The sequence below is a fragment of the Lathyrus oleraceus genome, chromosome 5 (genome assembly GCF_024323335.1).
Source record: "Lathyrus oleraceus cultivar Zhongwan6 chromosome 5, CAAS_Psat_ZW6_1.0, whole genome shotgun sequence".
In the NCBI taxonomy this organism is placed as follows: Eukaryota; Viridiplantae; Streptophyta; class Magnoliopsida; order Fabales; family Fabaceae; genus Lathyrus; species Lathyrus oleraceus.
This window is the reverse complement of record NC_066583.1, coordinates 33965375-33987394: the sequence shown is the minus strand read 5'-3', so window position 1 is coordinate 33987394 and position 22020 is coordinate 33965375. Positions and strand designations below refer to the sequence as shown.

The 22020-nt window shown below is 44.1% G+C and overlaps 1 pseudogene; it reads right to left on the bottom strand.

Annotated features, from left to right (window-relative positions):
- Nucleotides 1-281: 281 nt before the first annotated feature.
- LOC127083831 (uncharacterized) lies at nt 282-926 on the bottom strand (annotated as a pseudogene).
- Nucleotides 927-22020: the final 21094 nt, after the last annotated feature.

Here is a 22020-nt window from a genome sequence, read left to right as displayed (position 1 = left end):
ATGACTCTGAAGCGGGTGCAGTCAAGCTTGTAGTGGATTCTCCATTTGACTTTTCAGTAGCTCCTATTAATTGAAACTGAGGTTGAAGCATCAAAGAATCAAGTTCCGTTGCAACCCCGACGGTACCAAAGGTCAGCCGGCGACGATCAGTCTCTGGAACACGAATATGCTGTGCTATGATCACATTTTGGTTCTCGTATACATTCAATTGTGAAAGTGTATCCTGAAGTTGTGTTGTATCTGATTCTATAACTTCAGAATTTTCAGCTGGAGCAAAATCAATTTGATGCCAATACATGAGCTCAATGAAGTTACAAACGCTGAATAACAAGGTAGAGCTGTACAAATGAAGAAGAAAAAGATATACTGATTAACCAAAACCAGAAAATTTTGAGGCTTATCTTCCATTACTTTCATATCTGACTTTTGTCCACAAACTCTTCATTCCGCACTTAGGGGTTGATAGTTGATAAAATCTTGTCCGTGAACACGCGAAATGCCTCATCTGCCATAGCTTTATCAAGTTCATTCTCAGCATTTGGGGAACAATCAATACGGCGAACTAGTTCTTAAAGGGATTTATTATTCAAAGCATCATGAATCTCACTAGAAGAAGCTATAGCCTCCAATTGGAATTGGTCCAACACCTGGCCTCTTTTATCAACAAGTAATGGTTTTTCTACAACTGCCTCCAAAACAGCATTTTCCACAACTGCTTCCAAAACAGTATTTTCCACAACTGATGGCTTTTCTACGTGTGATTCCAAAGCAGTTGTTTTCGGTGTTGAAGTTGTTGGATTGACACATGGAAGTTCTTTGTGGTTTTTGAAACAGGCCAGTGAGCAATAAGGTAAATAGCATTTAGGGCATTTGTACTTGGACTGAGCTTTGTGGCAGATTTGACATTGTTTAGGACCCATTGAACTTGAATTCCTAACTTCAATATTGATAGGACTTTTCGATTCCAAGCGTGATGAGGGGGGCAACACAGTTTCATTTTCATCACTGTACGTTGAAGCTATGCACGTATCATCAGCAGTATTATTACAGACAGGTTTCGTAAATGTGGCATGACAGTTATCACCAAACGATTTTCTTGCAGCATTGTAAGATTCAACATGTTTTCCTTTGATTTCATGAAGACCAAACTGTGTTTCTGCTACCGACGCTCTGCAGGTAATATTTCCACCGTTGACCTCCCTGGTGGTGGTAATCAAAGAACAACATTCGTCCTTGTGACCTTGCCTCCAGTGACTAATTTGACGCTTACCCGAACTACAAGAAAGCATGCCTGTGTAAATGAATAACAACTAGAGAAGTCTGGAGACATGTAACAGTATCTAACGGCTTTGCAACGAGAACATCTCATAGTGGTAGGAGAATTTTTGGAGAATTGGTGTTGTATCAGCCACTTTGCAACTCGCACACCAAATGTTTGGTAAAATTCCTTAACCAAATTTCTTTCCTTTTTCTGTTTCGGTCTCTTGTAATTAAGATGCTGAATTGTCGTGCTATTGGTGATGCCAGCTACAGGTATGAAGATGGTTTTGCATTTCCTTGGATAATGATGCTCTTGATGCAGGTTGGATGGTTGAGCCAAAGACCTATCCTGGACCTCTTTGAATTTCAAGGTTTGTTCGCTTGTTTGGATGGATTGCTACAATGCTAATGTGTTTGACATAGGCTTCAAATATTATGCTTAGACTTGGTTTGGCTATAACTGATAGTGGAAGCATTTTGGTGCAGGCTTGGAACAGGGTGTTGTCCACTGTTGTGAGGATGCACTGCTGTTGAGATGCCCCTGTTTCAGATTCAGACTTGGTCATATGGTTGTTGTTCGCAGTGCACCTGTGTGAACCATGTTGAATCCTCCTACCAGGTAAGCTACCATGTATGCTATTTTATTGAGGCGTAATGTAAAAAACATGTAGGCTTAAGTTGGGAAATAGTTTTGAAGGTTTAACTTGAAATAGTTTGGTATGCTAACATGATGCAACCCAATTGTGGATTCTGCATTGCAGGACACATTGTTGCTGATCCCAGGTGCATTTCAAGTTTTGATCTTGAGAGGCTTGGCAACGAGGATACTTCCTGCTAGTTATGACCTTGATTTAATGCCACAATGTTGGCCAGACTTTGAGTGTATTGCAGGATTGTCCATTGCTAGCAGGATTGTTGAGTGGGCTGCTGCATTGACAGAGCAAGAACTGTTGCACAATAAGTTACCATGTAGTGCATTCATGCTCCCAATTGTAGCTTGCCGTGTTGCATTGTTATAATAATATTTTCTCCCATCACTAGTAGAGACCAACTGCCAATCAGTACCAGGCAAATCTACCATTGAAACTGGAGTAGGCTGCACAGAAACTTGGTGAGCCTCCCCTTTAAAGCCAGCAGGTTTATCATACGTCGATTCCCCTGTCACGACATTATAATAGTACATAATTCCTGCTTCAGTCTTGTGGGCAGTCCAAGCATCTAGTTAATCATTAGCGGCATCCTCACTTTGAGTCATAATGGCATTTATTTATTTTTGTCATCAGCATGTTCTGAAATTACTTCTGCCTGCAAACCAGGAGTTCCCCTAAAGTGATGACCGGAACCAGAAAATGTAGAAATACCAACAGGGCCCACAGGAGTAACACCGGGAGGTTGAGAATCAGGTACTGGAACTGTAGGAAGAGTAACACCGCGTGCTGGAAATGGAAAGGGGCCAGGAAAAGCAGCAGGATATTGATGAAATGGTGGCCTAGGTAGTCCTCTTGTTCGAGATGCAAGGTGCAGGTTATGTTATTGCAGTATGTTTTCATGGCCATGAGTGCAGGACATGAATTGATGATGATGATCAAACAAGGCTGCAAGTCGACTTGGCATATGCAGGGCAAAGCAATGTTCATGGTCAAGGTTTGTGAGCTACTGCAGGGCGTTTCCATGGCTTCATTGCAACCTCTGATATGGTTTTGGACATAATTATCACTTGCTGCAGGTTGAATGCAGGTTTGACATGTGGTTTGGCAAGAATGTGCATGGTGTCGTTACAAGACCATTTGGTGAGTGAAACCTCTGTTGTACACAACTCCTTCCATTCTTCCATGCTAACTGGGACTTTGGTGGTTGCATTTGGCCTGGGCAAGGTTTCATCTAGCAGTAGGCACTTTTTGTAGCACACTCCTCATGCCTTTGTCCAATAGCAGCAAGGCAAAACAAAAAGGCAATGGGGCTAGTGGATCAAACATGTATCGTGAGCTATTTCTTGGTTCAAGCCAAGGGTGATAAGCACTGACATGGTTGGACTGTTAGAGGATTCCTTGGTCATTCGTTAAGGGCAGACCAATGGCAAATGGTTAACGGTCCAAAAGCTACAAAGTCATGGTGCACCATATGTGTTACTTGTAATGGAAGCTACCAAGAAAACATCAATAAACATGAGGATGGGATGTACATTGAAGCAAAAGGGTCATGCCAAGTTTGGATGGGCAAAAGCAAGTGAGGGTTGACTTTGGTCAAAGTTGACCCAAAAGTCAATTGTTGACCAAAGTCAACAAATTGGTCAAAGTTCATTTTTTTTTTAATTTTTCTTGTAAATGGAATTCAATGGACTATTATGGGTGAATTTAGGGTTTAATGAATTTGGGTTGACTTTGGTCAAAGTTGACCAAAAAGTCAACTGTTGACCAAAGTCAACTGTTGACCAAAGTCAACAGTTGGTCAAAAATGCCAAATTTTATATTTTCTTGTATGGACTCACGTGTAATGGTTTACAATGACATGAAATGGATTGAAATGGATTAACAAATGGTTTGAAGTTGGTTTCTAAATTGTTTTGTCTTATGACTTGAATGTTTGACTTTTGAAAAATAACTTGACTGATAATGCACATGAACAAGGCCATGAAATGAGACCATAAGGTCAGGATTTTGACATAGTATCCATGAACCAATAACATGACTAGCAAGTGGCTTGAAACACAAGAAGCTTGATTGTTCAGATGACCAAGACCATATGTGCATTAACAATCACATGAACAAACACCATGACTTTGGACCAAGACCAATCCTCATATAAACCAAAGTAAGGTTAGGCCAAGCATGCTAAACAAACATAAAAATTTAGGACCAAAATCGGGGTATGACAGCTGCCCCTATTTAAACGTCTTCAACTAGAGAATATGAAGCAGGATATTCTTCATATGATCATAGTGGGAGATGGTTAAATACTAAGAAGACCCGGATTTTGATCCTGAATCCCTATGAAATAATTAACAATGTCTGTCAGAATCGGCAAAGAAGCAATCTCGAAAGAAGAGTCCGGCTGGTATGGTGAAAATCGGCCTGAGTACCGAAACAGCAAGTTGACCTGGATACCAAAATAAATGGTAACACAGGAATACCCATGGCCTGAACGCCGCGCTAAGCATCGGAATATGAGAGTATCAATGTTGGTCTGATTATCGGAAATCTGGTCTGAACACCACTCCGATCTGGAAATCGGAAAACTGGCCTGAATGCCACTTCGGTCTGGATACCGGAAACTTCTTCGATCTGAAAATCGGGAGAGACTGGCCTGAATGCCACTTCGGTCTGGATACCGGGAACTGGCCTGAACGCCACTTCGGTCTGGATACCGGGAACTGGCCTGAACGCCACTTCGGTCTGGATACCGGGAAAATTGGCCTGAACGCCACTTCGGTCTGGATACCGGGAACTTCTTCGATCTGAAAATCGGGAAAGACTGGCTTGAATGCCACTTCGATCTGGATACCGGGAAAACTGGCCTGAATGCCACTTCGGTCTAGATACCGGGAACTGGCCTGAACGCCACTTCGGTCTGGATACCGGGACTTGGCCTGAATGCCACTTCGGTCTGGATACCGGGAAAACTGGCCTGAATGCCACTTCGGTCTGGATACCGGGAACTCTGGCCTGAACGCCACTTCGGTCTGGATACCCGGAAAACTGGCCTGAATGCCACTTCGGTCTGGATACCGGGAACTCTGGCCTGAACGCCACTTCGGTCTGGATACCGGGAACTGGCCTGAATGCCACTTCGGTCTGGATACCGGAAACTTCCTCGATCTGAAAATCGGAAATTGGCCTGAACGCCACTTCGGTCTGAATACCGCCTCGGTCTGAACACCGGAAAATTCTTCATGTCTATCAGCATCGGCGAAGATGACAAAACAGTGATACGTGAGCCGGCACGCATGCCAAAGATGCAAGTTGGGGATAACAATCGAAAGATTGACCAAAGAGTGCATGAGATATATTATCTGTAGCCGTCAAAATGTAGATAATACACTCGCATGGAAGATTATCCATAACCGGGTTGTAGGTTGTTAAATGAATAATCGACCGAAAAGAAAGGCATCAGGGTACCAGGACTAGGCATGCAAAAGATGACCAATCAAAAGAGGATAAAGTTGCTAACTCGGAGCAAATACCCAAAAGAAAGGGGAAGACCCACTGGGGACAATACTACTTGATCAAGGCAAGTATCCAAAGGGGACAAGACTATCAATACCATAAAGAGGGGATTACATCTACCGGTTTGTAGGCAGAAAACCACAGAAAAGTAACCAGTCATCGACCAGGATGAGCACAAAGGGTTAACTCTGCTAGGGGATGAAAGTGGGATTTTACAACTACCAGTTAGTAGGTAGTAAACCACAAAGATAGGACTTACAACTACCGGTTCGTTGGTAGAAGCCAAAAATTCCGCTTAGGATGAGATGAATAAGTGCCGGTTAGTGAGCAACCATTCATTTATGCCCCAGAGAAGTACAAGAGACAGCGAACAAGAAGCCAATTTAGGATCGATCCAAGAAGGCAAACTGAATCAAGACTCATCCTAATGAGGAAAGAACTCAATAGGGAAAATCCATCCCATTAGGGAGGGAACGGAAGCAACCGTCATCCACGAGGATGTATCTCGGTGGGGAGCGCAGAAGGAATGATGGACATTTTCTGCTTAAGGGGTCGACTCTATATGGAGAGATCAGACACGCCCACATATGCTAGGGGAATTGAACCAAGCTTGCAAAATGATGCCAACTTCGGGGAGTAACACTGCTGGGGATACCCACTCAACTAAGGAGTCACTTGTCGGGAAAACACCAACTTTTCAACCATGCTGATGAACCCAATTCTGAAGCCGATCCAATGGCGCGATGCTAAACTCTTTCCAACAATCCAATCTCGGCTGGTCACCACGGCCTAGGGCTAATGGACATGTTTGCAATGTTGATGCATGAGTTTTTTTGTTTTACACAATGCCCCATGATCATGGAAATGCTATGCACTAATGATGCAATATGCTATGCTTATCTAAATGATGAATGCATAAACACACGTCTCCTCCAGAGACAACACCGGGGAACTTCAGGAACTGTGCTGAGGATCTTATAATCACGTCAACTTCCACCCTGCTGGGGAAAGACAAACCTTGCTGAGGATGCACTCCATCGAACCTGAACCGCTTGGAGATTACCCTGCTAGGGGAGGCAACCCATTCTTATCTCTACTGGGGATGATTTTCTCCAAACCCGATCCGCTTGAGGATAATAAGTCATGAACAAACTTCAGTCTGAGCACTGGAAACAAACTTCTGGCTTGTCACTTGGAATACCGAGAATGTTTTATGCTTGCATGCGTATGTTTGAATTTTACGATGGCGTAATGCTCCGTGAAAACGGAAATGCTACGCGATTTGGGAGGATGCAATGCAATATGATTCTACATGCAGGGATGCGAAATGCTGGGGAAAATGCCAAGCTGAAGCAAGGAATCCCGTTGGGGAAATGATTATAATCTTCCGGACCCCGGCACTACTGTTGGAGATGCACAGCATAATGAACTATGTGGGGAGATGACCGGCCGCGCGGTGTTCTAGTAATGGCGAGATACCGAGGCTCTGACTGGGGAGAGAACGGCGCTGTAAACCTGTTGTTGGGGAAAGTGATAGTGGTTCTGGCAACCATAATCTACGAGAGATGACTCAGCATGGGGGACCAAACACCGATACGGTACCGAGATTATGCTTCTAGGAGAGAGATCATCGATCTGGAATTGAAAACATCGATCTGGCATCGAACTCTGAGGAGTAGCTGCTTCTGCTGGGAAGCTACAGTCTGGTACTGTCAGCTTCGCTGGGGATATACAGTCTGGCACTGTTAACTCTACTAGGGAGTGTATAGTCTGAAACAACCGCTTGGGGAGTACAGTAGTGAGAACCTGCTAGGGATCTTAAGGAAATGCCCCGAGTGTACCTGTTCTGAATAGACGATCCAAAGCACTTAAAATTTACAGCAATTTTAAATGTTCATTGAGCATGTACCTGTAAAGCCCTTATGTTTCATGATGCAATGTTTATCAAAAATTCGGACGTCATTTTTGCAAACAAAACAGTAAAATGAAAATGAACACATAGATGTACTGAATAACATGACTTTATTGATTGAATGGCCTCTGAATAGGCATTTACATCAGGAAGCAATCCCTGGAAAGAGGTAATTGCACAAAAGATAAAATATAAATTAATCTAATGGCAATGTGAAATGGATTTCTATTGGGTTCCAATTCTGCTATGACTCGCTCATCTTCAAGATCCTCCAGATGATCAGCCTTCTGAAAAAGTGATTGGACTGTTTCCTACCTTTTGAAAGTTTCCAGTCATCGACATGAGATGAGATTCAGAACTAACTCAGAACGCAGTCATTCGCTTAATCCCTAACTTTTGCCTGGATCGCCCTTTTCGGGTTTTCAATCCACCGGGATACCCATTTTTGCCTAAGTTGCCTTTTCAGGTTTTCAACTTACCGGGTGTACTATCTTTTCATTTTAAATCCCTAATTTTTGCCCGAACCTTTTTCCTTTTCTTGGTTCGTCGGGATGCCCATTTTTTTTTGCCTGGACTATTCTTTTTATTGTCCAGCGGGTCTATTTTATGCGAAGTATTTTTTAACTGCGTCTGAGTTCACAGGGGAAGTGAAGTCTTCGCCATCCATCGTTGCAAGCATTAAGGCCCCACCATCGAAAACCTTGGTGACGATATACGGTCCCTCATAGTTAGGAGTCCACTTGCCCCTGTGATCCGTCTGAGGAGGAAGGATCCTTTTCAACACTAAATCTCCGACCTGGAAACATCGAGGGCGCACTTTCTGGTCAAAGGCTCTCTTCATCCGACTCTGATACAACTGCCCATGACAAATGGCTGCCATTCGCTTCTCTTCGATAAGACTCAACTCATTGAACCTTGTCCGAATCCATTCAGCTTCATCTAGCTTGACATCCAACAGGACTCTTAGAGAAGGAATCTCCACTTCAACAGGTAGGACTGCTTCCATACCATACACAAGGGAGTAAGGGGTCGCCCCGGTCGACGTACGTACTGAAGTGCGGTACCCATGCAAGGCGAAGGGTAGCATCTCGTGCCAATCTCTGTACGTAACGACCATCTTCTGCACAATCTTCTTTATGTTCTTATTTGCTGCCTCAACAGCACCGTTCATCTTAGGGCGGTAAAGGGGAAGAATTGTGATGCTGAATGTTGAAGTTCTGGCACAACTCCTTCATCATTTTGTTATTGAGATTGGAACCATTATCAGTAATGATTCTTTCGGGAATCCCATAGCGACAAATGATTTCCTTCTTAATGAAACGGGCAACCACATGTCTGGTGACATTCACGAATGATGCTGCTTCGACCCACTTGGTGAAATAGTTGATGGCAACAAGGATGAAGCGATGCCCATTGGAAGCAGTCGGCTCAATCTTTCCAATCATGTCAATGCCCCACATAGCAAACGGCCACGGCGAAGACATCACATTCAGAGGATTCGGCGGTACATGCACCTTATCAGCATAAATCTGGCATTTATGGCACTTCCGAGCATACTTGAAACAATCTGATTCCATGGTCATCCAGTAATAACCCGCCCTTAACAATTTCTTAGCCATTGCATGTCCGCCGGCATGAGTACCGAAGGAACCTTCATGAACTTCCTGCATTAACATGTCCGCCTCGTGTCTGTCCACGCATCTGAGCAAAACCATGTCGAAGTTCCTCTTATACAGCACATCGTCTTTGTTCAAGAAGAAACTGCCTGCCAATCTTCTCAAAGTCTTTCTATCATTGTTGGATGCCCCTGCAGGGTACTCTTGATTCTTCAGAAAGCACTTGATGTCGTGATACCAGGGCTTATCATCAACTACCAGTTCAGCAGCAAACACATACGCGGCCCTGTCAAGGCGCATTACATCGATCCTGGGAGCATGGTTCCACCGAATCACCTTGATCATGGAGGATAGAGTAGCAAGAGCATCTGCCATCTGGTTCTCATCACGAGGTATATGATACAGCTTGACTGTTGTGAAGAAAGTCAACAGTTTCCTCGTGTAGTCTCTGTAGGGGACCAGAGTAGGTTGGAGAGTATTCCAATCACCATTCACTTGATTGATCACTAGAGCTGAATCTCCGAAGATATCCAGAGTCTTGATTCTCAAATCAATGGCTTGCTCGATACCCAAGATACAGGCCTCGTACTCAGCTTCATTATTGGTGCACTCGAAAGTCAGACGTGCGGTGAAAGGCATGTGGGCACCTTTCGGAGTTGTAATGACAGCATCAATTCCACTTCCTTTGGCGTTGACGGCCCCATCAAACGTTAAAGTCCACTTTTCATCTGGATCAGGTCCCTCCTCAACAACTGGCTCTTCACAGTCTTTCATCTTGAGGAACATGATATCTTCATCTGGAAAATCAAACTTCATCGGCTCATAGTCTTCAATCGGTTGTTGAGCAAGATAGTCTGACAGAATACTCCCCTTGATGGCTTTCTGGGATGTATACTGGATATCATACTCTGTCAATACCATTTGCCAACGAGCAACCCTTCCGGTGAGAGCTGGCTTCTCGAATATATACTTGACTGGATCCATCTTGGAGATCAGTAAGGTTGTGTGAGTCAGCATGTATTGTCTCAATCGCTTAGCAGCCCATGCAAGTGCACAACATGTCTTTTCAAGCATTGAGTATCTCGACTCGCAGTCTGTGAACTTCTTACTCAAGTAGTAGATGGCATGTTCTTTCCTACCTGTCTCGTCGTGTTGACCGAGAACACAACCCATGGAATTGTCGAGTACTGTCAAGTACATAATCAGCGGTCTCCCTGGGACTGGAGGCATGAGGATAGGAGGATTCTGCAAATACTCTTTTATCTTTTCAAAAGCCCTTTGACAATCGTCGTTCCACCTGATAGCCTGATCTTTCCTCAGCAATTTGAAAATTGGCTCACACGTGGCTGTTAGGTGAGAGATGAACCTTGCAATGTAGTTCAACCTCCCTAAGAAACCACGGACTTGCTTCTCCGTTCTTGGCTCAGGCATTTCCTGTATTGCTTTCACTTTGTCAAGATCCACCTCAATCCCTTTTCCGCTAACAATAAAACCCAGCAACTTTCCAGATCTCACCCCGAAAGTGCACTTGTTCAGATTAAGCCTCAGCTTGAATTTCCTTAAACGCTCGAACAGTTTCTGCAGATTCACCAAATGTTCTTCTTCTGTCTGAGATTTGGCAATCATATCGTCCACATAAACCTCGATTTCATGATGAATCATATCATGGAACAGAGTCACCATAGCTCGTTGATATGTTGCCCCAGCGTTTTTCAGACCAAACGGCATCACCTTGTAGCAGAAGGTGCCCCACGGGGTTATGAAAGTTGTCTTCTCCATGTCTTCTGGTGCCATCTTGATTTGGTTATAACCAGAAAAGCCATCCATGAAGGAGAATACCGAGAACTGAGCTGTGTTATCCAGCAAAACGTCGATGTGAGGTAATGGGAAATCATCTTTAGGGCTAGCTCTGTTCAGATCCCGGTAGTCAACACACATCCGTACCTTTCCATCTTTCTTAGGTACTGGAACGATGTTTGCGACCCATGGCGGATAATTGGTAACCGCTAGGAACCCTGCATCCAACTGTTTCTGCACTTCTTCCTTTATCTTGACAGCCATCTCTGGTCTTGTTCTTCTGAGCTTCTGCTTGACCGGAGGACAACCCTCTTTGAGAGGCAAACGGTGTACTACAATGTCTGTGTCAAGCCCTGGCATATCTTGATAAGACCAAGCGAAGACGTCAACATACTCTTGCAACAGTTCAATCAACCCCTTCTTCACATCATCTTCCAAAGCAGCCCCTATCTTGATTTCTTTCTTGACTTCCTCGGTGCCAAGATTAATCACTTCAGTAGCCTCTTGGTGCGGTTGAATGACCCTTTCCTCCTGTTTTAACAGCCTGGCAAGTTCTTCAGGGAGTTCACAGTCTTCATCACCCTCTTCTTCAGCTTGGAAGATTGGATTTTCGAAGTCGAAGCGAGCCATAGCAGAACTGTTATCAATAGGATCCGGTGATGTGCATCTGCATGAGTGATGGTATGTGCTTATGAGTTTGAACAGTGAGTGAAAACTAAACAAAACATTGCCAATTATTTTTATTCTTTTGAAATTTTGAAAACTGCAAAAATAGAAAGACAGTGAACAAAATGTTTGAATGCAAAAGACGTCCTTCATTTATGATAAACAATGCAGGTATTCACATAGATGAGCCCTACAATGAGTCATTACGCCCTGGGCGGAACGTAAGACTTGGACATGCATGAATAAAACAAAGAAAAATTACTCCTCTAGAAGAGTGACTTGGACAATTTCCTCGGAAGACCAATTGTTGATGACTTCACCCGGGATCCTCGGACGCACCCAGTTGTCGATGTCGCAATCACTATCCCCATCTTCATCGTTGATTGCAGAAATCTGGCCATATTGGATGACGCCAGCACTGGAGAAAGTAATCGGCCCCTGGCGAGTCTGAAGTGCTGAAGTTTTAGAAGTCAGCGCTGGTTGATACCCAATCCTGAACTTGTCGTCTTTCATTGGTAACTCCAGCAGACGTCCCCAACCGGGAGCAATACCTGAATCTACCAAAGCTTGCGCCTGCTTGAAAGATGAGATAGGGGCTCCTGCTTTAACCCCTTCCACCGGAGCTGCATCCTTGATCTGAACTGATTCAAAGGCCTGACACAGGGTCTCATGAATTTCACCTTCTACCTCTACGTACTTGAAGGTAGACAGGTTACTTACCAGTATGTCCTCCTCACCACAGACGGTGACAATTCTTCCATTGACTGGGAACTTGATCTTCTGATGTAGTGTTGAGGAGACTGCCCCAGCATTGTGGATCCAAGGACGACCCAGAAGGCAACTGTACGAGGGACTGATATCCATCACATAGAATACGGTGTTGAAGGTTTGTGATCCAATCTGAATTGGCAATTCTACCTCTCCAAACACCGACCTCTTAGAACCATCGAAGGCTCTCACCATGAGATCGGAAGGTTTCAAGATCAAACCTTCTACTTCTAACCTTGACAGGGCTCCCTTGGGTAGCACATTGAGAGAGGAACCTGTATCCACCAGAACATGAGATAACACGGTGTCTTTGCATTCCATTGAGATATGCAAAGCTTTGTTATGGTTGCGTCCAGCTGGTGTTAAGTCAGAATCAGTAAAACCTAACCCGTTACTTGCATGAACATTTGCAATGATCCCTTCTAGCTGGTTTACTGAGATCTCCTGAGGCACATATGCAGCATTAAGGACCTTCAGAAGTGCCTCCCTGTGTGCCTCTGAACACAACAAGAGTGAGAGAATGGATATCTTGGACGGAGTCTGAATCAACTGATCGACTACCTTGTAATCGCTTTTCTTTATGATTCTCAGAAGCTCGTCCACATCTTTCGCAAAGGTGGGCTCAGAACCAGCTTGGGGTGCAGAGGTACCCTCATTTACAACTTGCTTGCCTTTGGCCTTAGTCGCGGCATCAGCACTATCAGCTTGGGTAGCGGGTGGCGAGAATAGTCTGCCACTCCTGGTGAATCGCCCGATTCCACCAACATTGTCCACTGCGGGACCTTCAACTTTGAGTTCAGACTTTTGACCCTCTTCTACCTTCAAAGGTCGTTCCACCCCATGATCGTGTGTGTATACACTCCCCCCATAATGCCATGGAATGGCCCTTTCACTGGTGAAAGGTAAAGGACCAGGGGTTGTGATTGTCATAGCGGCTGGTCGCACTGGTGGCACTGGTTGCACTTCTGGCACACTGATATGATTAGTCGGGTAAAAGATGGTGATAGTGGCGACATCATAGTCATACTCAGGAACCTTATTCATTGAAACAAAAACATCCGGAACACCGGAATCAAGTTCAGTTACATCAAAATCAGACACATTATTTGGTATATCATCAACAACATTTGGAAAATTAAATACATCAATGGGAAATACACAATCAGCAGGAACAACATCTGTGAATTCTTCAACAGCGTCTTCAAACACCTCTTCAACTACCCCTTCAGCAAATTCTTTGTCAGACAAGTCTTCAACTTGGAGGGTACCATTGTCAAGCAAAACCTGGATACCCTGTTGCAGTTTCAAGCAACCCTTCTCCTGTGTAGCGCAATCCAAACAACCTTTCCAACAACCGGGGAAAACATCGGCCTTCAGCAAGCATTCCTTAATTTCCAGCAACGGGGTCTTCAACTTCAACACATCCTTAACGGACTTGGCTTCTTCTTCCAGCATATTAACGTTTGCACCACCATGCTGTGGCATGGGATTGTTGACGACATTAGGAGCCGGTGCAAGGTTGATAGCCTTTGAATCTATGAGGTCCTGAACTACGTGCTTAAAAGCTTTGCAGTTCTCGATATCGTGGCCAGGTGCCCCAGAGTGGAAACTGCACCTAGCATTGGCATCGTAGCCCACCGGAAGTCTACCAACCGGAGGAGCCAGAGTGCGTAGCTGCACAAGTTGTAGTTGTTGAAGATTGGCAAGCAGTTGAGCGCACGACATTGGAAGAGTGTCGAAACGCCGGTCCATCATCCTCTGCCTCTGTTGATAGGCGGGTCTGTTACCTGGTTGTTGTTGTTGTTGATACTGAGCTGGTTGGCGTTGTGGTTGCTGTTGTCGGTATTGATTCTGTTGATGTTGTGGTTGTTGTTGTAGTGGTGCTGCAGCCGGAATGGTCACAGCCGCAACATATGGTTGTTGATGGTAAGTCTGAAAATTATTCCTCCGGTTATCCCTGTTTTGATATGAAGATGCAGAATTCACACCCCCTTCCCTCTGCTTCTGTCCTCCCATAAATGGCTTCTTTACCCCAGATGAAGATCCACCTCCATTGTGGCTCTTGTAGGTCTTCAAGTAATTCTCCACCATTTCTCCGGTAGAGACCACATCAGCAAAGTTAGAGGCATTGCAACCCACCAGACGCTCCAGGTAAGGTCCAGGCAACGTATTCATGAACATGTTGGCCATCTCCTTTTCCAACATGGGAGGTTGAACACGGGAAGCTGTCTCCCTCCGGCGTTGAGCGTATTCCCTGAAGCACTCATTGCTTTTAAGAGACAGGTTCTGGAGTTGAGTTCTGTCTGGGGCCATGTCTGCATTATACTGGTATTGCTTCACAAAAGCCTCCGCCAAATCCCTCCAGCAACGGATATGGGCTCTATCCAACCTCATGTACCATTCCAGGGATGCCCCAGCTAGGCTGTTCTGGAAGAAGTACATGAGTAGCTTCTCGTCATCAGAGTATGCAACCATCTTTCGGAAGTAGGCTTGCACGTGGGTCTTCGGGCAAGAGCTACCATTGTACTTGTCAAAGATTGGGACTTTGAACTTTGGCGGGACCCTCACGCCTGGGACCAATCCCAAGTCGAAAACATCTACCCCCAGGGGATTTTGTCCTTCTACCGCCTTCAGCCTCTCCTCTAATCTCCTGAACATGGGATCCATTCCATGGCCCATGCCAAAGTCTTCCGGCAGCAAGAACTGATCATCTTGATCATCGTGAATGGGTTGATGATCAGGATTGTTATGTGGAATTGGGATAGCCCCCGGTCCATTAACCTCTGCATTTGGAGGATCAGTCACGACCTCTGGTTGAGTAGTTGCAGGATTCCTTTGCATCATTTGTCTAATCTCCTGCTGTCCTTGCGCTACTCCCTGGACCACGTCCATGAACTGGTTCATGCGGGCCCTCATCTCTGCGAGCTCTGCTTGTAGATTCTCCATTGCTCTTTGCTGGTTTCTGCGGGTACCGTACCGGTGAATTCCTGAATCGGCTATCCTGCTGATGGAACACCAAATAATATGAGAACACCGCGGCGACACCTGTTATGCAAGAATATGCAAGAATGAAATGTTAATGCAATGACATGTTTATCACTTCAAAAAGGTATTCTACCCCCTTGATTCCAGTCTCACGAGAAAATCGAGCCATAAACTTCGGAGATCAAGATGCAATAGAGAGAAGGTCTTCATATAGATAAAATCAAAGAGAACGGCCTTAGCCAATAGTACATCAAAAGAGGATTTCCACAACAAGCCTGTGGATCATCATTACACAGCAATAAAGCAAAAGTAAAGGGAGGAACAAGAATCAGGACTCAGCCTCCTGTGTACAAACCATAAGGACTGCTCCTTACTTCAGCCAGTAATGCTATCGTGTCGGGATGATCTGGAGATTCTGTCAAACGCCGGATAAGTAGATTCCTCTTGTGAATGACTCCATCCATCTCGTTGATGTGCTCGTTGTAGTAATTCCCATCATCCTCTCCGAACACCTCTACAAGTCTGGATTTCTTCAAACCTGCCAACACCTTAAGTTCTTCAATCTGTCCTCGAACCTCATTGAGTTGATCGGTGATGTAACCATTGGTAGAACGGGCACACAGAAGCTCATGGTTCTTCTCTTTCAACAAAGTCTTCAATTTCTCCATCTGACCAGTCAGTTCGGTCACCATCTCCTCCTCCTTTGCCTTCCGAGAAGTTGAAAATGCATCCCATCGCTCTTGCCACCCAGCTAATTTACCATGAGCATCCATTAATTGTTGCTTGACTCGCCTCAACTCAGAACTGGATGATCCCAAGGCCTTGTCTGTCTTCCTGAAGAAGTCCACCTCCACAGCTAATTTTCCTTCTGCTTCCTCTTGCAATCTGACGGCTTCCCCCTTCTGATATTCTGCCTCATGGAATTGATGCATATAGTCTTGCAATTTCACACTTAACTCCGAGTTTTCAATTTGAAGCTCCTCCATGGCTTTCTTCAATTTGTCATACTCCTCTCGGCTCACTACTGTTGACTGCGCAGGAGTCGGTGGATACAAAGGTTCTTCTATAGGAAACGGCAGACCAAACTCTTCAACTCTTCCTTGAAGCCACTCTTCATACAGAGGATAAGTCCTACAATCTCCTTTTCCAAGCACAACTCTTCCTCTCGTGATCACCTTGAGCCAGGCCTCAGCTGCCTTACGGGATACAGTCAAATCAGGCGAAGAATGGAAAACAGTGATTCTTCCACGTCCTTTTCCAAAGGCGGAGTTCTTAAAGCATATCCAAACTGTCTAACTGCTAGAGAAGGATTATAGTTGATTCCTCCTCTTCTTCCTACCAACAGTACATTTGGGAAATTCCCACAACTGTGAATAATATCTGCCCGAAGCAAACTCCTGTCAGACCACCAAGAAATATCTTCAGCCCTCAACCCCATCAATCTCTTCGACCAACTCAACGAGTCCTCGACATCAATGAACGCTCCTGATTTGGGTAGGTGAGAACTGAACCACTTATAAAACAAAGGCGCACAACAATTCAACAATCCTCCTTTTCTATTCTCATTCTTGTGGTGCACTGAATGAAAGAAATCTCCTAGCAAGGTCGGCACTGGATTTCCCAACACGAAGAGGCGTATTGCGTCCATGTCCACAAATTTGGCAACATTAGGGAACAGGACAATCCCATACACACAAAGAGCCAACACAGCATTGAAACCCCTCTGGTCACCATCCTCAAATCTCCTCTTTGCTTCTCCCAGCAAGAAACTCAAATGAAAACCACTGACTCCTCCCTTCTGACATATATTAGCCTTCAAGACTGATTTCCCCAAATATGTGGCCGAAGCAACCATGCTGAGATCGGGCAGAAACTTAGAACTGTAGAACAACAAATGTGACTTGATAGGAACTCTGAGAAAACCGACAATCTCTTCCAAAGTAGGGACCAAAATATAATTCGGGAATGTGAAACACCTCAATGGAGGGTCATAGAACTGCAGCAGTGTAAAGAGAGCATCATGTTGATCTTTGGATAGAACCGTGACGAAACTTAGAATCAAACCGTAATCCTTCCGGAATCCTTTTAGAGAATCGTGATCCATTGACTTCATCAGTTGTTGAATAGGCTCCAAACAAACCACTGGAAACTTGTAAGCGACGTGTCTCTTCCTGCCAATATCCATCTCAGGAGAACCAGAAAACCCCGACCGGAATCAAGAAGAAGATGTAAACCCCCTAGAAATGGATAAACATGTGTTAAATGATATGAATGCAAAATGATGTGATGCAATGTAATGACATGGAAACCAGGACTGCTGTATCCGCTTGAACATCTGTCGGGTTGCACTGTCTGAAGAAAAACCCACTGAGGAATATAATACAAGACCAAAACTCTGCTCCAGAAAACCGGGTTGGTTGGAGGTTAAGGTTTCCTGAATTTAGCCCGCCCCTCACTGGTAGGTCCTAAGAACAGAAGTTTGTTAGTTTCAACCCTTCAGTCGAGAATAATACGTTTACCACTGAAGGTTTGGCATTATTACGGGATAAAAGACCTCTGCTGACTCCCCTCAACAGGATATCCTAAAGCAAGTTCCCTGTCTCGGGGTCCTCGGATTGAGCAGCGAGAATGCGCCCACCAGAGCTAACATAATCACGTCTCGGAGGAGAGGCCTCGACTGAGTTCTCGGGAGATGGTCACCAGAGTCGACGATTTCTAGAGGAATATCTGTCGTCATGGAACACCCATAGGACAGAATATATCCAAAAGAAACCTCGTCTGGAATGTGGGTCTCATGAACGACTTAACGTAGCAACATACCACGCAAGCCTCATGACTATCCACTCTAACACCTATGTGTACACTCAAGCCTGGGTAGTGGGCTTATCTCTCGTAGAACAGTCCCAACCCAACAAACAAACAACCCACAGATACAGCAAGCATATGTACATGAATGCAATAAGGTAAAGCAGGTAAATGCTGAAAATAAATAACTGTACAAAAGAATAAACACTCAACAAACAAGAAACCTACAAAAGCTAGGAGGGACTCGCTTAGGGAAAATTCCGTCCCCAGCAGAGTCGCCAGCTGTCGCAACCCGAAAAATACGGTGTGCGAAAAAACAACCGGCGAAGAAGAAATGACAGAAGAGTCGCCACCGTGCGTTATTTATCCCAAAGGAGGGAAAGGAAACGCTCGAAGTAAACCTGAAGAGAAGGAAAGGAAAAGACAAGGTCTCGCAACCAAATCTTGGGTTCGGGAGTCGATTATGCAAAGGGAAGGTATTAGCACCCCTACGCATCCGTAGTACTCTACGGGATCCACTCTTGTTGTTTCTTGTCTAAAGGGTGTATGTTCATCTAATGTACTATTTACTAAAAGAGAGGGTCAAAGAAAATGACTCGCACGGATGTCGCATCCACTGCATACGTATCTCATCTGAATATGAGAATCAGAGTCTTCGTAGCTCGGGTACCTATGGGTTAAAGAGAAGTGTGCTCGCTAAGACGTCGCGTCTTATGCCTACGTATCTCATCGGGAATGAGAATCAGAGCAAAACGTAGTTCAAACTACGGGAACAAAGGTCTCGATTGCAACTAGGACAAGAGAAAGGGAATGTCTCGATCGCAACGAGGGCGAGAGAAAGGATCGCAACGAGGGCGAAAGCAAAACAAGGATTAGTTGTTAGTCGTTAGTCAAACTCGGCAAGACATCGCATCTTGTGCCTACGTATCTCATCTGAACATGAGAATCAGAGTTGCCGTAGTTCGGCTACACGCACGCCAAACAAAACAAGACACCTACACACAAAAAGGTGGCAAACATGGAGCCCGACTGCCAATCACTGGACTTACATCAGCATCCGAACCAAAACACACACAAAAGGGCAAACGTGGAGCCCGACTGCCAATCACTGGACTTACATCAGCATCCGAACCAAAACACACACAAAAAGGCAAACGTGGAGCCCGAACGCCAATCACTGGACTTACATCGGCATCCGAACCAAAACACACGCACACTGGAAAAGAAAGGTGCCCGGAGTGGTCTCGCACGACCACCTGCCTACATACCTCGTCTGGAACAAGGATCAGGGCGATGTAGTTCCCCTACATAGGGGTTGCCATCTGAACATGGACTTACAAAGGAGGACACCAGTTGTGTCAGAGGAGAGTGGGTGATGTGTTCAAGTCCTAGCAGTAGGTGTCGCAGCTCGCTGAATCGAGTCTTAGGCAGTTACCTCTTTGCAATAGGACGGACTACATGCCACATGATCGGAGACGCTCGGAAAGGTCTAGAAGTGGGGGAAGCTCTGCCCTAGTGTTGTCATGCAATATGTACTCAAGTGTTAGGATTTACAAATGGGAATATCTACCTAATGTTAGCATGCAAAGGAAATGGGGATTCTAACTATGTTATCATACAAAAGGATATGGGAATCCTACCTATGTTATCATACAAAGGGTTCTATCTAATGGGTGCTACCTAATCGGAACAAGAATCGACGAATGGAGCAAGGAGAAGTGTTAGGGATAAGGGTAGATGGTGATGCATGAAGCAATCGACTTACAAGGTTGATGGCGATGCATAAAGCAATCGGCTTACAAGGTTGATGGCGATGCATAAAGCAATCGGCTTACAAAAGGGTGGGTGAATACGTGCTGGTTCTGTTAGGTTTTGAGAAAAGTGATTACTCGACGTTGGATCGAGGTTTTGATCTTGCTTTGAAATGGTTATCGAATGCTCATTTTAATTCTTGTATTAACAGGTGAATAAAGAATGAAAGAATAAATATTATACATTTCATGGGAGAGGGGTACATTTGTTATGAATGGGGGTTGTTCATGGCAAACAAACAATAATAATACATGCCTCATATACCATACAAGTAGGCCACAGTTAATCAAACAAGTAAGATATAAACAAGTATATAATCGAATCAAATAATCAAAGAATGAAATAATGAAGCATTAAACAATGTATGAGTGTAAGTGCAAAGGAACCGGCTCATTGTAAGAAAGCCCAAGAGTAAGCTATGTGAGGTCGATGGCGATGCTTAAAAAGCAATCGACTTACAAGGGTGTGAAAATGGGCTCGACATTGAATCGAGAAAATATGATTTTTTAATTTTAAAATGGTTTTGAATGGTTTTTTTTTTTATCAATGAGATTGTGATGATTTATCAGGATTGTAACATAACCCACACATAAAGGCAAATAATTTGTACAAATGAAATGAACAAACACAAATATAATAATTCACATAGATCCTAAAAAAAAATGAATAATCACATAAGTCATATTAAAAATAAAACAATAAAAATGAATAAATGATAGAAACATGTTAGTTAAATGGTAAGGCTAGAAAAATATGGAAAGATCAAAAAATGCTGGAAAACCAAAGCAACAAACCCGGGTATTGAACCCACCCCACTCAAGACCATGAAATCACTTCTCTCCACCAGACCACTCAAGATCATATGCTACTGAAATACTACCTTAAGTATATGAACCGGCTAAAACAAAAAATAAATAACATATAACCATTTTTATGTTTTTTTTTTATCTCTGTTAAAAAACAACTTAAAAAAAAGAATTAAAAAATTAAAAAAAGGAAACAGAAAAATGGAAACGAAAAAAAAGCAAAACAGAAGCTCGTCTTCTTCTCATCTCTCTCACCTTGTGAACTCAAACTTCCCCAACAATGGCAATCTCACGCACTCGAAACTCATCCTTCTTATGACATCAACAAAACCCTCTCACGCTCTCCAACTCAGTGAATCGAACTCCCTCAGCTCTCACAAATATTTTCAGACAACAAGCATATGAGAAAGATAGAGAGAAAGAAAAAACCTTACAAAATGTCGCAGTGGTGGCGGTGTAGGACGTGCAAACGCTGGCCTCCAGGTAATCACTCTTGGGATTTTTAGGGTTTCTTCTCAGATTTTCGCCTCCAGCCCTTCTGTGAACAGTGGCCGCTCAATTCTCCTTTTTTCTTACTGATTCTCTTCCCTATTTATGTTCTGTGAATTAGGGCTTCAATTTGGTATCTTCTTCCAAAAGAGTAACTCTGCAAAGCACTTTGGATGTTCAGAAATTGGGTTGACCCCTTTGATGTATGGATTCGTAACAGGTAATCTAAGCCACGCTTTCTTCTTCATTTTTGTCTCTATGCCAAATTGGGATGTTTCTTGAATTTTTACTGCTTTGGCTGATTACTTTGTGTTTTTTACTGCAGTGAAAATTTGAAGCATTGGTTTCGGTTCTACAAGGTTCATGGTAGGCTCAAAATTGATCCTACAATGCTGTAGAGTGCTCTTTGACTTGGTTTCCTGTTGGCTGCGAGATGTGGATGACTTGGTAACATTGTTTGTAGCATGGGAGTTCAAAACCTCCTGATGTGGTGAGAGAACCAATCCAACACTGGCATAGTTGTCTAGATTCTGAGAGCTTGAGGATTCTTTGTTATCGGGCAACTGTTGCTCAGAAGCAACACCAGAGGCTGGAGATTCGGACTCGGAACTTCTAACATGGTCATTACTTAAATTCACCTGCTTGCTCCCAGAAACATTATCGGTGGATGACTCTGAAGCGGGTGCAGTCAAGCTTGTAGTGGATTCTCCATTTGACTTTTCAGTAGCTCCTATTAATTGAAACTGAGGTTGAAGCATCAAAGAATCAAGTTCCGTTGCAACCCCGACGGTACCAAAGGTTAGCCGGCGGCGATCAGTCTCTGGAACACGAATATGCTGTGCTATGATCACATTTTGGTTCTCGTATACATTCAATTGTGAAAGTGTATCCTGAAGTTGTGTTGTATCTGATTCTATAACTTGAGAATTTTCAGCTGGAGC